This window comes from Falco punctatus (assembly GCF_963210335.1).
Source record: "Falco punctatus genome assembly, chromosome: 8".
Taxonomy (NCBI): Eukaryota; Metazoa; Chordata; class Aves; order Falconiformes; family Falconidae; genus Falco; species Falco punctatus.
Window position 1 is genome coordinate 47,449,714 of NC_137588.1, and position 17,410 is coordinate 47,467,123.

At 44.8% G+C, this 17,410-nt stretch overlaps 1 protein-coding gene across 5 annotated transcripts in view; it reads right to left on the reverse strand.

Moving 5' to 3' along the window:
- Nucleotides 1-17,410, reverse strand: part of KCNIP1 (potassium voltage-gated channel interacting protein 1) — a 435,471-nt gene that overhangs the window by 252,098 nt on the left and 165,963 nt on the right. The window contains exon 1 of one of the 5 annotated variants that reach the window (XM_080400001.1): nt 1-17,410. This exon is cut by the window's left edge and continues 5,414 nt beyond it; it is cut by the window's right edge and continues 54,551 nt beyond it. The exons of the other annotated variants lie outside the window; for them this stretch is intronic. The gene's annotated coding sequence lies outside the window, so the exon portion shown is untranslated. 5 annotated transcript variants of the gene reach the window in all.

Below are 17,410 nucleotides of genomic sequence, written 5' to 3' on the forward strand. Positions count from 1 at the left end.
TAAGCACCTGAACATAAGCCCTATTGTCATGGCACCTCCAAGGACTTGCCATAGTAAGGGCAGAGATGCTTCTGCTGGGAAAAGCAATGCCTGTTGTAGGGAGCTCACGTTTAACAGAGCAAAACCCTTAAAGCGTCTCTGCCCCACTGTGTAAGAATTTTTTTAACTAAAAAAATTTTATAAAGTTTTGTATCAAGGTCTGTATAAAGTGGATTTTACATGCATGAATAACACCTATATGTTTGCAGCAGAAACCACCCAGCGACACAGGGCTCCTAGCAGAGCTTTGCATTTGGAAGCACAGTTTTTTTCTTTTTAACACTGGCTGAAATGTGTTTTTAGTAGAGTTGTCTATCGATTTTACTTTTAAGTTGATCTCCAAACTTTCTAGGGTTTGTGGGTATGGTTTTTTGGGTTTTTTTTTTGTTTTTCTTTTTTGTTGTTTTTTGTTTGTTTGTTTGTTGGGTTTTTTTCAAGGAAAAAAATTCTAAATACAAGTGCAAAATACAATTGCCGGCTAAAACATACCAGAGCAAGTCTAGCCTTTTCTGCGGAGAGGCCAAGAGATGGATGCTGAAATTGTCACTGGGGCAAGAGAAGAGACAGGTACAGGTCCCCATCCTGCCAGCTTCAAACTGAGGGCTTAGCCCAGACACTGCCAGGCTGTTGCTCTGGTTGCTTCACACCCTCATCTTTCTCCTTTATAAAAATCTGGGTTGTCTCAGCTTCATCCTTATGTGGAAAAAAAGAAAATGCTGCAATGTTCCCAAATCTTGCTCTGTGGCTGAACAAGATTCCCACCAATCTCTGGTTTTACAGGTCTTCTGAGGTAAGATGGTTTGTATATGGGGATTTAAAGGACACAAGGAAGCCAGGGAAAAGTGACACAGTGCCAAGCAGAGCCTCCGGAAGGGATGACCAGACAGGAGATAGCTGTGCCCACCAGCACCTGCCACAAGTTCTACCAAAGGAAGAGCTACTCATCCTCTCCTGTATCCCCTGCCTCCTCCCACATCACTGAGCAGCTCCTGTCCAGAGCACACACCAGGAAGCCAGACTCTCTCCAGCTGCGGGACTAAAGCCTGCTACAGAACAGTGTTCACTTCTGTTAGGAAAAAAATGAAATTTTACAATTTCCCAGTGATAAGGTAAGAAACATGTATCAATAAAGAAAAAAAAAAAAAAAAAAGGAAATTTACATATCCTGCTCTTCCCTGATGGACCTGGAGTAAGAGGCAGCCCAGCAGGCTCGCCAGTCTAAGCCTGTGGCCTGCCCAGCGGGCTGGCATCAGTAGCACAATTTCAGGACTATCTGGGAGTGCAAAGCTACTGCTAAAAATACAGGAGAACTGAAGCAAGTGGCTTCTTAGACAGTGCAGGTTACAGGAGATGAGCTCCAGCAGCTCTGACGTTAGCAACACAACTGACATTTCCCTGGGTTTCGCTGACACAAGCAACCTGTGATTTTCACACAGAGATATACAATTACAATTAGTTTATGAAAAGAAAAATGAAATATGCTATTAGAGCAAGACAAAATACCACTGCCACTATGCAACACAAATTACGTAGAAAAAAAACCCCAAAACCCACAAAAGCCCCAAACACCTCTGAAGCTTTGAATAATTGAAAAGATCATCCATTGGTACTACTGGCTGCAAATTTGTCAGCACCAAAGGTTCTGAAGGACTTCAGTTCTTGGCAGAACTCAAAAACACTGTAGTGTTCTTACACCTACCTACTCTTCTGTTTCAGGCTTAAGTTTTCCCATTACAGGCCACGGGATCCCAAATGCAGAAGGCTTGTGTACTTCCAACCTGTCTGAAAGCACCACAAACTTGCTTCAAAGGCTGCATCTTCCAGATGACCAAAGACACTGTTACGTGCCTGGATGTTTCCCAGCTGCACTCACAAGCTTTAGCCAACAAAATCCAAGTCTGCTAGATATTCCACTATTGTTTACAGAGCAAGCTCAGGAGCTCTGAAGCATAGGTGTGTTATCCAAACTCCTCCTGACACCAGGTGAACGTTTTGCTCCCTGACATTTGGAGCATGCCAAAATACTTGCAGTACTTTTGGAAGAAACAATTAAATCCAGTTCAGAAGAAGAAAAGTTACATAGGAGCATATGTACTAGATCAGAGAACAACTCGGTTAGGAAATGCTTTGGGAAGAGTCTAGGAACAAGGGAAATATATACAGATATGTCTTCCTAGGCTGCAGCTAATTCTGATTCAGGGAATTCTTGACCTAGGAGTTACTGGTTTTGTACTTAAGAAAGCCTATTCAAACACATAGTGTGCTTGGAGTTTCATTCTACCGTGGAAAATGCTCACCTAAAGCAGTGGCTGATACTTGATGTGAAGAGCAGGAAGACACACTGTGTCATGCAGTGTCCTTGAAGCTCTCATTAGCTGTCACTTGGTGTCCCCACGTTACGTGAAATGGACACAAGCAGCACCAAACAATTCTCAGACTAGACATAATTTCTGAACATCGCAAGCCCATTTGGTAAGACAAGTCAAAAGGAAAAGCCTCTCTCACATTCAGAATGCAATATTAAGCATGTAAGAAACTGCAAAATTAAGGAATCAGTCATTAGTATGGGAAACATCAATGCCATGAGTGATTATATTGTATTTATGGAGAATTAATTTGTCCAATCCTGTACAAAGCAGGAGCACCGAGCTCCTCCACTGTAGTTTCAGACCAAGTGAGAAAGGTACTGTTACAAAATGCTCATTAGGGAAAAAATCCAACCCCCAAAAAGCCAAGAGCACAAAGCTTTTATACAAAACTCAAACCATATAAGCCTTTTTGTGAGGCTTAAGTGATCCAAAGGCTTTGCATTGGCACCCAGCTGACTCCATCCTGGATGACCCAGTGCTTAAAACTCAAGCAGTGCAGAAAATGCTTGTCAACAGGTTATCACAGAGGGGGGGTTGCAGGAGGAATTAGTCTCAACTTCATTACTGGTTTAGTTTTGTTAAATACTTGAAATCTCATTAAAAAACAGAGTTCCTGCAGTGAGGAAGAAACCAAATCTGCATAAAGGTGAAGCTAGAAGCCATCTGAACATTGCATAAAGGGAGAGTGTGGAATGAAGCAAGGACAAAAACATAAGCGAGGTCGAGAAACTTGGTTGTGGAAAAGAAGCGCAGTAGTTACTGCAGACATTTGTAAAGTGGTTGACAGGTTTAGAGTGCCTTGAACTCACGGCCCACTCAGTACGGGCCCATGGAGGGAACTGCAGGGGCAACCAGGGTCAGAAAGACTTTTCAACATTTTTGATGATTGCTGTGCTTTAAGGAAAACAGGAACAGCAAAGCCAGGGGTGCAACAGTAGCTGAGGAGTGGGATGCCAGGGCTTACTCTTTCATAAGTGTAATCCACCCCCTTTCCTCCAAAGCTCCCACCTCTGAAAGAAATCTCTGCTCTCCTGAGCAGCTGCACAGCCTCAGGACAATGGGAAGGAGTCCCGTTACCTCCCTGCAGCAGGAGCAGAGAGATGGAAACAGGTATAAAGGAGAAGCAAAACACGCAGAGAAAGAAGAGAGGATCAGGAATACAAAAGAGAAGAAAAGGAGGAAAATCGCACGGCAGGAAAAGTAGAAATTTAAAAAGAAAGGTTTAGAAAAGAGCAGGATGTTGAAGTCAAATAGCAATTAAAATAATCAGCACCAAAATGCCTGGAGACCAGCCCAGAAGCTTTGGCAGCAGGACAGCACACCGGCAGAATCTGCATCAGGAATAGCTTTTTCACCAGGGCCCTTTTATTATTCAAAATACAGCAGTTTTGAAGCTGGGAAAGGAAGAGTAGAAAGTGTTTAAGTGCTTTGTTAAAGGCCTCCAGAGATGCCCTATGCAGATACAAGCTCACTAATCCTATAGAAAAATTAGAAAGCCCCAACCGAAGGGTGACACTGAGCATTTGCTACAGCAAGGGAACCCAGAACGCCGTTTTAGCAGCCCATGACCCGTTCCCCGTATCTACATGGACAGTGGCATAACACTGCCATCCTCCACAACATCCCAAGAGAAGTTTCCTTTGGTTTCTTTTAGCTTTGTGAGAAAAACTGTGACCTCCAATGACAAATATTTGTGTCAGTTTGAGCTGCTGAGGAGACCCCCCCATTCCCTGGACTTTGCTGCTTCTCCAGTTGGGCGAGGGACAGCGAGAGGAGGGACGTGGTGCGGTACACACTGCACATCAAGCTAAGAAAGTAACAATTTTTAAGCATGCATCTCTGAATCTTCACCGTTTGAGATAACTGTGCTGCATCTTGAGCGTGGCACATAGAAAGGGAATAACCAAGAGCAGAGGAGGGCAGGGAGCTGTGCTCCACCACCCCAGCAAGTCCTCACAGACTCATCTCACCTCTGAGACTGCAGACAAGAAGAAGATGAGATTAAAGGAGATGTGTCTGAAGGACACACAGAGGTGGTCCAGTTGAAGAGGAATGTTAATGTTCACACTTTTATGTTGCCTGTCATGCAGCTCCTAAGATCCTGCATACGATTACACATGGACAAGCTGGGAAACATCAGACCCTGCAGGAGCCCACTGCAGCCACTCCAGCCTGGGTACACGCGGCAACGCGCCTGCTGCTTCTTGAGCTATTTCAGCCAGCTCGTACAAAGCCTTCGGTAACACCCCGAGTGCACAGCCCATCCCATGGACAGCTTTTTATCCTGTTCCTGCTTTCAGAGACCATCTCCTCTCCTCCTCAGGTGCTAATTATAGCAACAGATATAACTAAGTGGTTTGTTGACGCAATTTAACTGCTGAAAATAAGACACAGGAGCCATGCTCCACAGCCTACCAGTGATCCAAAGCTGAGGGATTTGGATTACAGGGAATCTTTTTTTTTTTTTTTTTTTGTGTACTAGCCTAAGGATGGGCTGTATAGTGTGAGTTAATTTTTCCCCATACATTATAGCTATACTTAATCATCAAGTCATGGAAAACAGATTAGCGTGTAGAGGGAGCATAGGTCATTCCAGTGCCCAGGCAGTTGCTGATGCTGCAGAGCTCCTGCTGCCATCAGTCACTGTCCCCACCTGTCCCATCTCATGTGGCTTGTGACAGTAATAGACCTCACGGTTTCCGAGACCCAAGCTCTCTCTTTACCGGGGTAATACAACAGCCCAGGCTACAGCGGTCACTGCCTGTCCAGAGAGTTCCTTGCTTCTGGTGCGTGAAACAAAGCACTAAGAATAACGGAGCGGGAATAGTAAGAATAAGCAAAATACCCATCAGAGGGATCACTTCCTTCTCTGGCTGAAATCAGGATCTCAAGAGCAGCTTTACAACACGTAGTTCATCAGGGCCTGATCCAAAAGCCTGCCCTGACTGCCCTGGGTTGTGTCCTACCTGCTGGCATGCTTTTACAGCCTTGCTTAGCAGAAGGAAATTGTTTCCTTGCTTTTTCTTGGCAGAACTAGATGGACCTTTGGATTCTCTTTGCCATCTTGATAATGTTATCTGCTTTCCTTTTTTTATTTTTTTTTGCTTTCTTTCTGCATTTTCCTTTTACACATTGATACCAAACAACTCTTCCCTTGACTAAGACTGGGGAACATACAGGAACAAAGTTGATATGAAAATTCATACCATTTTTAAATAGAAAAATCTTGCTTCTTCCTTAGAGCAATTTCACATGTATCCATAAAAAAATGTTAGGCTGGCTTTGAATAGCACTTGTTTGTTGTACTTACTTACACATACAAACACATATAAACCCTGGTGAGGCAGTCTTGACTGTGCCTAGCAAGATATTAATGTCATATCTAAAAAAACCCAACCTGTGGCCTCCTGACATTAGCTTGTACACTTGTGTTCACAGAGATGCTCTTCCTTCTCAATGAATTTTCAAGACCCCTTCTTCACTCTGGTCCTAACCCCTTACCATGTTCATTTAAGACAACGCCAATCGCTCCCAGCAGCAGCTTCCCGAGGCAGGTTAGCTCAGGGCATGGCCGTGAGGGAGCGAAAAGATGCATTTTGCCAAAGGTAAAACCTCATTCCCTTATATTCTTTTTTTAGCTTGTCCCTGAAGCACAGAAAGCAGTGAAACAGTGAGGATAGCCCATCATGCAAAGTAAGAGCTGGGACTAGACCTTGGACTTCTTTTTAAGAGCTTAATAAAGCGAACCTTCATCTTTTGAGGGCTTAATGGCTTGAGTTCAGGCAAAATCTAATCTGCTTATTTGAAAGGATGAAAAGAGACTCAGAGATAGGACGTGTACTTCTGAGGTTGGGTAGCTGCAAGTTTTTCTCAATATCACTCACTCCTATTCCTGCCATGCTTGATTAAAACAAAAAAAAGAAAAAGCTATAAACTAGGTCAAAGATTAAAAATATTTGTCACCACAAAGACTGTATTACAGACATAGAAGATTTCTGGATGAAGGCAATAAGTTTTTTAAAAACAAAAAAAGGCCCTGGTTTTGACTTTATACATTTGTGAACTTAATTCAGTAATCTTTCTCTGTAAAAAAATGGTGGTGTTTGTAAGCAGCACACAAGCAGCTTTCTGAGCTGTACGCACAGTGGTCTCGCCAACCTGGGAGCTCACCTCACACCAGTAAGAGCAGGGTTGGTATTTACAGCCTCAGGCAATGCAGTTGCTTTGCTTAAGGTGAAACTATGGATGCCTGCAACAAGGGGAAATGTATGCCCATACATCCTGTCATTTGGGAGGCTTCCTTTGCAGCATGCTGATCACGGCGCTGCTACATACTTACATTTAGGAGGACTGAGTTGTAATCTGTTTAGGGAGGCAGTCTACAATTTCTATGAAAATTATTTATTAAGCTTAGGTGATGATTGCATTCGGCACAAACTGTACATGAAAACAACACAACGACTATAGGTACAATATCCCCACACATGCCTAAAAGTCCGTGGAGAAAGCTGACAGCTTTCAGTGGGTTTGCCCCTATGGCAATCCACAGCCCAGCTCTGCCAAAGCCAGCAGCAGGGCAGGGCACAGCCAGTACTGAAGGGCACAGCTCCTGTGGCGGCCAAGCGAGCAAAGAGCAGCACTGGGAGCTGCGAGAGGAGACATGGGTGTGGACAAAGAGGCAGGGCAGGAGCCCTGTCAGCATCCTCTTGCAAAAGATGGTTAGATACTAGACAAGTGCGAAATAGATTTTATTTAGTGGTTTAATGACTATTTTCTTTAACACAATTTGCCTGGGCAATGGCTAAACTTCCACAGGGCTAATGCAAGAAATCTACTGGAAAACCTATCCCCCAGAAACACGTGCCAGATGCTTTGGAAAAGCAGGCAGCACCACAGCACTCTGGTTTCCACCACAGGTCTTGGTGAGCCACAAGGTCCAGTTCAAAGCTTTCTCTGAGAAACACCAATCTGCATTTCACACATGCATGCAGCACAGCTGCCTTCAGGAGCTAGAAATTCACCACTGACTTGACCCTGAATATCTACTGATACTGGATTTCATGACTCCAGCACTTGGCTTTTAATGATATACTATTTGCTTGTCACTTGCCAAAACAGTGGCTCCCTCCCACTTCCCTACAATAAAACAATCCAAACTGTTGCTCCTGACAATAGAGCTAATATTGACAATTAATTACTGAAAATATTTTAAGTTTTGCAGATCTGTCAGTGAAAGATGGCAATTAAAGATAAATTTACAATGTAAGATGTGAGTCTCAATAGATGAAATTCCTTGGAGAGCTGGTATCTACAGATATTTAAATCATTTTGTAATTCATATAGACATTGTACATGCAGAAGCCCTTTTAAAATAGCTGATATGATGATTTCTTCCTCATGCGGGAGAAAATGGATACGTAAGATTGAAACTGTATTCCTCTTCAACCCTGCACAGGCGCCAAGGCTGATGTTGCGTGATTTATCATCCCACACACTTGCTAAAACTCCTTCAGAAGCCAGTAGCAGTGTGTGCTCGGTTGGGCTGGCCACGCTTCCTTTTTTCTTTAGGCTTTAGAGATGGAAAATTTCTTTTTGAGCAGTACCTTTCAGGGAAAAAAGACATACAGGGTTCAAGAAGTTTTAATCAAGAATGAATTTGGATTCTCCTTCTACCCTCTTTAACACCAAGGAAGGAAGATATCAAAATATGCTTTGTATTTTACACCAAATACAATATTAGCTGTAATAAAAACCAAGTCATCCCCAAAGTTTCATCGTATTTTTTAAAGTTTCCCACACTTTTTGGTACATTTTTGTGATCTGTATTAATAGTTCAAAAGGACAAACCCCTGACCTACTTCTGCCTGCCACTTTTGCACAGAAGGACATGTCGTATCTGGCTTTAAAGGAACTTACGGATGCTGCTAGAGGGGAAGCTCTTAAGCAAAACACATTTCTGTGCAGAGAACAAGGACCACGCCATTAGCTGTTGCACAAGCCTACGAGTCTCTTCCTTGCTTTTCAACTACAGCTGTTGCAACATTCCTCAAAAACCAGATGCATGGGGACCCACTCACACTGCTCGAGCAAGAGAGGGCTCCCACTGCTTGAAATGTAAATACATTTCTAAGCTGGATGGTAAATAACGACCCCCTGTTTCCTATGCATGGGTAAGTGACAGTGGTGGTATATGGCAGTTCAGCCTGGCACCAGGGAATGAGGCACTACTTTTCAGGGCAGGTGTCCCGAGCCCAGGAGAGCCCTCGGTGGGTGCTGAGCAGCCCCGTGCAGTGGGGTGCGGGAGGGAGCAGCAGGAGGACAGCCTGCATGGGCAGGGGCTGAGCCACCCCCTGCACTGCGCGCCTGCTCGCAGGGAGGTAGCAAAAGAAAATCCCTTCCCAGCCTTCCAGAAAGACTTGGAGGAAGCTGCAGACTGAGACTTTGCTTCCAATTCCTTCAAGTAGGTTATTGCCACCAAGCAGAGCAAAAGCCTTTAAATTAACCTGTACTTCAGTCTTCTCTCTGCCCACCTGCAACACCGAAATGCACAACTCCAAAATAAATGGGAAGGGACTCGCTGAAGAGAGCTGCATCGGCGGCAGAACAACCCCAAACTTCCCAGGCTGAATCAAGCTCAACAAGACTTGGTAAGTTCCTGGGCAATTAGGTTGTGCCTTCAAACTCTTCTGGGCTCAGAGGACACTGTAAGATGCAGGCTAACTTTTTCCCTATGCTTGCTGAAGTTTAAAAGCTGAAACTCAGGGAAAACAAAACACATGCCAGCTTGAGATGTTCAACCTGAGAAACATTCATATATTCCGGCTGAGAAGCAAGGAGATTTGGGGCCCTGGATTTTACAAATCTGCATGTCTACTTTATGTAGGTGTTAAAGGGTGACAAGAGTGCTGCAAAAATAAAGCTATCCAACTTATTTAGAGTGTTCCCCTACACTGCCATGTGTCAGCAGGTTTAGCACCCAAGAGTGTTCACCAATAAATCCCTTCTGTAATGTGGTGTCAACAGCAAACTGCATTAGAGTGAACATCAACAGAAAACAGTAACACAAGTGATTTTCCTCACATCTGTGAGCAGTTTCACTCTATAATCTCTCCTTTCCTACTGCAGTCCAATAAACATCTCTAAGATGGAAGCAGAAGGCAGGTGAAAGCTCATCTCTGGATTTGAGACTGAACTTATTTACAGGAATTCAAAGTCTCAACTGTTGTTCCTGTAAATTCTCTTTAATTCTGCAAATATCTTTCTTATGCTTTAGGTTCTCTGCTTCAAAGCTGCAGAAGCCTGCAGAGACTCCAGGCATGTGCACTCGGCTGCATGCTCCAGGAGCGCGTGTCCCAGAAATGCATATGCATGAAACGAAGAACCAAACAGCAGGGAAAAATGTTTTGCTCAATTTTCTGGAATGCCTACAATGAAAACAGAGGAGAAAAAGAGACAATTTTGGCAGCTTCTCCACATTTATGTGGACCATGAAATGCAAATCAGTTTGAGGCTCTCTTACTAGTACAAGACATATTTTGTTAACAAATGCGTTGTTCTCTGGGAGCCAAAACTAGAAACCACCTTAATATTAACTTTTCTAGAATTTCTTTAGGTCGTACTCTGCTGCCTTTTCCAGCACAGACACTAACACCTTCATCTCTCTCTGAGCTGTTCTCTCTCCGCTGCAGGTTCTTTCACACCACCTTTCACAGCAGCAAACAGGTTAAAATTCCAAATACTACTTACTTAAAGACCAGACTCAGAATATCAGGGAACGGGAGGAAAATAAAAAAAAAGTACATTAGTCCACCCTGTCACTTTGCTTGAGGTAACTTCAACTTGACTAAGGGTACCTGAATCAGCATAAGAACACAATTCAAAATGCACAGAGAATTTAAAACATACAGATCTGAGTAGTTACTGCTGAGTTCTGTTCCCTCTACAATGTTTTATGGTAAATGCCACAGAGAGAGCTGAGGAAGGTGATGCCGATTTCCATGCACACAGTGCCCAGCATGACTCTGCAGGTTCCCCGCTTTCTCTGTCCATTCCTGCACCAGGCAAAGGATGCACGCAAACGTTCCCACTTGTTGATGACCACAAACATTCTTACTGGTATCTTACATCTGACATTCACAACTATTCCTGATCTCAAACATCACTGCAAGAAATCCCTTCTGTGCAAGAGGCACCTTCTCCAGCTATTCAGCACGCTCTGGGAGCCTCTCTCACCCACCCTTCAAGACATCTCACTTGTCCCTCCGGGTCTGGTACAGAGAAGCACAGGACCTTGCCACACCTGACAGGTAGGATGGGAGGTGACTGATCTGTTTCACTGCAGTGGTGCTGCAACCTGCCAGTATTACAAGAGCTGCCACACTGTACTGAGTTCTGTCAGCCGCAAAGGGCAAAATTCCTGTTCCCTTCTGTCCACATGTCCAGTAAAAAGAGATCCTAAACCCAAGAGGTACAGAGGCAGTGATCTTGTCTGAACTGTTGGAAAGGGTCAGAACTCCCATCACGGGATGGGGAACAAACATTTCCCTGCCCACGCTGGGAAAAGACCTATCCATGTAGCTATCTCAGCATCACGTAAGCCTGTCCACAGCACTGACAGCCTCTTGAAGTGCAGCCCTGAAACTAACAGCAACATCAAATCTCCTTTAGCTGCTTACAGAAAAGCAAAGCAGGTGGTGACACTACAGAAGACAGTGACTCCGGGACAGGGTCTTCAAAAGCAGCCTTTGTTGTTGCAGCCATCCTGTTGCTGCCACGTAACATCAGTGACAACTAATTGACTGAAACCAGGAATGTTGCTCCACAGAGAAAAGCTTCTGCAGGTGAATGCTGTGTCAGACTAGCTGCTTAATGACATCCTTGCCCTTTGCCACTGGCAACAGCTGCAGTGAGCTCCTGAGCCAAATGCCCTGTCTGCAGCAATTCCACATGCACAACGCCTGCCTGGTGTGGTCTCTGTGCTTCCCGACACTGGGAAACAGCACTCACACCGTGAGTAACGATGCCTTAGCTTTGACCTCCCACTCTCCTAAATCTCAACGTTGTTGGGAGCCATCTCATAATGCTTAACAAAATACAATAAAACTAAATCACAGAAAGCAGGCAAGTGACAAGCAATTAGCTTAGGCAAAACTCTACAGCTGTAAGAGTTTTCATGCAAAAAAGGACATCAGGCTGGCGAGGATGACCAAGGGCACCGACACTCTGTGGCTGGGCAGCATCACACTCCCGAACCACACACCAGCAAGTTTAGAGCAGCGGGTGCTGTGGAAACACAGACCCAGCACCTTGCCCCAGGTTGCAGGGGAAGCACAGATGGAAAGGGATCTCCCACAGCACTGTGCCCACCTCATCCTGCCTCAGGAGTTTAATTTATAGGGAAATGAAGCTCTTTAAACAGATTGCTTTACGATCATGGCTAACAGGACAGAAACACACCCATTAAGTAAATGATTTGTGCAGGCTTCTGCAGGGAAGCACCTCTTCACAGAAACACAGGGAGATGATCAAAGGCTTGCTCCTCGCTTTTTGTTCTTTCAGGAGTTCAGTAGTTTGAAGTGTTCTTGCTGATAGAAAACATTACCAGATACGCACATGCCTCTAGTATTTTCTTATATTTGTTTAGCTATCTGAACACACACAATTCATGCATATTGACTGAAAGCCTGACCATAAATGATAACCAGCATTTTAGGACACTGGTCCCCAAGCAGGGACACGTCCCTCAGAAATGCCAGCTGCAACACCGAAGCAGAGAGGCAAAGCTGCACCTGTGCTTCCCAGCTCTGCCCGCGCCTGTTAGCCTGGCCTGAGCGCCAGCACTGCTGCAGCCCAAGCAGAAAGCAAGACAAAAGCAGCAGCCTAGTGGGGTGAAGGGGCAGGGGGCAAGAAATAGGGGAGGCTTTGTGTTTTCTGAGTGATCCGAGCCTGAGGTATCAGTCTCGGTGTGGGGATCTACACCCCAGCAACTTCTTCCAACTTTTTTTCTGGTTTTGATCGGGGTGGAGGTTAGGAACATTTACCAGCTAATTACTATCAATAATTTCCAGACAACAGCTCTAAAGGGAGACAGTTTTGCTAAAAACCAACAATGCAAAGAGATGCGACAAAATTAATTCTAAGTCAGAGTGTTTCCTAAGTTTCCAAAACTTCTCACAAACTCTGTGGAGTAAAGGAAATTTTCAGGTTTGGACCAAAATTTCAGTCTAACAACTAATTTGCTTTGTAGGTTTTACAAACCACTGGTACACGCAACACAGGGTGCATTTACTGCAACAGATACAGCCCCACATTCAACTTACACCTCATTCACCTAGATCAGAGTTGGGCTGCAGATGACATTCACAATGGCACATTGCTGTGCTCTCTCTGGCACGTTGCTGAACCACCAGCGCCCAAGGAAAGTACAGAGTGCTCTGATTTCCTGCACCACATGAACTTCTGAACTGTAAGTACTTTACCTTCATCAACTGTCAGGACAGAGGAAAAAGAAAAGGCAGCATCAGCTAAAAAATATGCAAATGTAGCCATGTAAAGTGCTATAGCTGATGGCATTGCCCAGAAAATGCCTGATGAGAAAATTTCCTTTGTTTGACAGCAGACTTTCCTGGAGGGCTGCGGTGAGCCACATGCAGCCCTGTGCTCCATCACAGAGGTGATTAGAAATGATAGGGCAGCAGCTCAGCTGTAATGTCCTCAACTCCTGCCAAGCAGGGGATGCTGAACTTTTATTGTAAATAGCCCCTTTTGATGCCTTAAAGCCCTGGAAATGGGAGGCACTTTCCTAGAAGATCAGTCTGCAGTTGGCTTTCCATCCTAGCACCAAACCTGCTCTGTGTGCAAGTCCGGTTGCTGCCTACACAAACAGGAATGGACCTTGTTGCACCAGGTTTCCTTTGCAGAACTGCACACCCTTGCCTTTGTCAACTGTTCAGCATATACAAATGCCTACCCAGGCAGGATTTTCCTCATGCCCGAATGCAGTTCTTTGTTTAGTTGCCAGCTGCATGGCTAATTCTGTATGCACAGGACCACAAACTAGACCTTCTGGCAATCCAACATGTTAAAATATTAGATAAAAGCAAACACCGTGTTACAGGGATACAGATCCACACAAGGACAGGCTTTCAATTCCTGGGGCACTGGCATCACAGTTTGGTGTCACACCTGACTCTCCCAGCAAAGCATGTAAACTAGTGTGCCAATTCAATTACACTAGCTTATTAGGATTAGCAGACAGCAATCCTCCTTGCACTGACACAAAAGTTTTCTGCTTCCCATTTTTTCTTTTCATGTGCTGCTCCCAGTTTAGGTGGCAATGCGCAAGTCCCTTGAGCTGTGAGGGTTCAGCGTGCAAAGGGGTGCTGATGCTTCCTGCTGCATCACAGGCTTCACCTGCATGGGATGAAACAGTTTCCTTAAGGGAAATCGTCCTTACCTGCAGATGCTGTGTTGGCTTCTGACATTTTGCAGCTGGGGAGCTAACGGCATTATCCTTCACAGGGCTGCATGTGAACCCTACAGACAGCAAGCCTCTGCTCGTGCAGTCTGACATGCTGAACCAGGGTCCCTGCCTGAGGTCTCACGTGATAACCAGAAATCTGTGGGGCTGATGTGTTGTATCGCTCACTAGAAAAAAGCAACCGCAGCTGGGGAAAACGTACCTGGGAAAATATACCTGGGAGCTCGGCCCTGAGCTGCAGGCAGGCAAAGTTAGAATTGTTGTCAAAACATTTGCACTCTGCTTCTGAAACTGCGCTCTACAAACTGTCTAAATCTTGTGAATATGGCTTGTTTCATCCATGTTTTTCCTGCATAGAATTTTGACAGGCAGAAACATTTATTTTGTCAGAGCACTAAAAGTCCCTGATGTTCAGCACTGATCTCTGGCACGCTGAAATTCGGCTCCCCCTTTCTGAGGTGACACCCTCCCTTTGCACGAAGGACCCTTCAGCAGAAGGATGCAGGCGTCTCTCAGGTTTCCTAGAAACCTGCCTCCAGCAGCACAACGTGTATCCTCACAATCATGTTCTCCATTAGCTGTTCTCAGCCACAATATAAAACGTCCTGTGCCTACCCGTTGGCTTTCAGAGACCGTAGCTGTGGCCGTCTGGAAATTCTGGGCATTTCCAACTAGCCACCCACAGAATGGGCTTAGAGGGAGGGGGGAGTTTGTGGAGCAAGAGAAAAGCAAACGCTCTGTGTGTGTGTGTGTGTGAAGAGCTGTGGTTGTTAAATATGTCAAGAAAGTAATGTTTGGATTGAGGAAAGCCAAACAGATGTAGCAGAGCTCTGCCAGGAAAGGACGGCTCTGTCACCCAGTTCATGTCTTCCTTAAAGCTTTCCCACACAACAGCTGGGCTGGGCCCACTCCCCTCCTGCCTGGCCAGCATCTCCTGCAGCCCACCCCCAGGTCTCAGCTCACCCCCAGGGCAGCCCTGCTGTCCTGCACCTGTCAGCTGGCACATGGTCCTTCCCTGCCTCCCCGCTTACTGCCTATGGACTTTGCATCATTTCTGCTGTGGTTCATTCAAACTCTCCAGACTACCACCCCCCACCCCCACCTCCCCATCCCAAGCAGTGCTGGTATGAGTCACATCCCCATTTTCATGAATGCAGTTAGAAATCATCTGGCCACTATCTGTATCCTTTGAAGTCCAGACCAAAGACATCACCCCACAAACACAAATTGGAGATATGTGGGAAAAGCTTCCTTCATTTTTGACTCACCTATTTTGAAAACATGGATACAGTGTAGACTTTAAATAATTTTCTGATTTGGAAAGTACAATCCATCTTACAGTTACTCCCCTTCCCTCTGGCATCTCAGAACAAAAAAAAGGTGAAAAATTAAATACCTTGCTTGGAAGCCTAAATATATTTGGGTTAGAAATGCTGCTGGGGTCCCATATAGCTCTAAACCTGCACTTCCCAGTTGGGTAAGACCCCTGCCATGCATTTTGGTACCTTACTGCTGGGAACAATATAGGGTGCCTAGAGCATCCTGCATCTGCTGGGAAACACCTCTCAGAGACTGCAGAAGTTTCCTGCCTTACAAAGAGCCACGGTGTGAGCGGTGGCAGGACTCCAAGACCCTGAGCAGGTACCCAAACCTTCTGCGCCACTGTGCCATTATGTTCTCCAGCTAATGATTTTGAATAAGAAACACAGCACTTGACAAATACCCAAGTCTGTCCCCCACCTCAATGGAGGAAGTACTTTAACATTCACAATTCTCTATTCATATCTAAAACTACAATAAAATTACAAGCCAATAAAGTGTTTGGAAATTTTTGGTGAATAAGCATAATTAATGTTAATTTTGATTAATGAAACACTTCATCTAAAAAAACACCATCATTTAATTTTGGAAAATTTGTAAAGCTTCAGAGTTTTTAATAAAGCTTAAAAAAATACCAAAATAAACATTTTGACTGTAGTTTCATAAGTGGAAATATGAATTTTTTATTTTTCCCCTCACATTTGACTGAAATCATCATGGGTTTATAACTTGCTTTGGCTGACCTTGGTCTGCTTTTTTATAGATGAGTTTTTCCTCAAAAAAGGTATACAACCTTAACTGACTCCTGTTTATGCATTTGGTGACATTAACAACCGTAAAGCTGGGAACTGGCCAAAACCTCTGCTAAGTATTAAGTTCCAAGCTTTTCACTTCTACAGTATTGCAACTTCCAGCTGCAAAAATCCTAGTGCTTCCTAATGTCCATTCCAAACATCAAATATCCAGTAATTCACACTGGAAGAGCCGATGATGATAAAGATTGGAAGACTATCAAGGGTGGAAGTTAAAAGTTGGAAAGTATTTTCTCTTTTACCCTTTTGGATTATTGTGTAACAAAAAGAAGCTTCAAAGCACTGCAACCTGCTGGCACACAAAGCTAAAGTCTAATCGCCTCTTTTGTGGTGGGATTTCATAGGTCTGTGTGGATGTGCTGCACTCCAAGTGGCAGTAAATAAGCACACATACATGGTAATGCAGCATAACATATAACGCACTATATAATGTACTTTCCTCCATCCATTTTTCTTTATTCCAAACCTCCAAGTTGGGTCTGACTACAGCATTTCAGGCAGGCACTGTATGCCTGTGGGAAGCGATCAAGGACACCCATCACTTAATTCAATCAGCGCTATCCACTCTTCAGACCAGGTATTTCAGATCCCTTTACCTCATTTCCAGGAGTTGAATTCATAGGGAAGCAAGTGGGAAACAAAGCAAGAGACAAGGGAAGAAATTTAGTGCTGACAACTGCTTGGGAGCGACAGAAATGTGGCTGGAGGATGGGGGAGTGGGAAATGGAAGCAGTCATAGGTTCGTCAAGTCCTACCCACCTCTAAGCAAACCCTACACCTGCATGAGCACTGGCACAGGGCTGCTGAGGACACCAGGAAGCAGGGTGCAAACAGCTCCTGCCCCTCTGTGCCACCCATTGGGGGCACATCCCAGCCAAGCAGCCTCCCACACACCTCTGAGCACTTCACGTGGAGTGGCATTTTCTGATGAACGCTTACTGGTCACCACAGTTTTTCCAAATTGCTTCTGATGGAGTGCTTGTATCAAACAGTTTTGTTGCTGAGTGTTGTTCTATATACCAGTTACAAAGCCAATTCCCTAGAAAAAAACCACCTGTCAAACTCTCACTTTTCAGTGCAGGCAGCCGACCACGTACCTGACCTGCCAGACTGTATCAGATGATGATCAGAAAAGAGTAGAGAGAGAAAATGAGATGTCAGTGCTGTGTATTGGCTCTTGGGCAGGAGAAACCAAACCAGCCATTGCTTTCAGTCACTCCAGCACCTGCCTGCTCAGGTCTCCAACCAGGGAGAAGGATGCTCTCCTTGCTCTAGAAGAAAAATGTGCCAGGAACTGAGATCTCTCTGTTAACCAAATACCCAGGACACAGGGCTATATGGTCCGTGTCTTTAGGACATGCACGTTCGTTCACAACAGTGGCAAGCTGTCA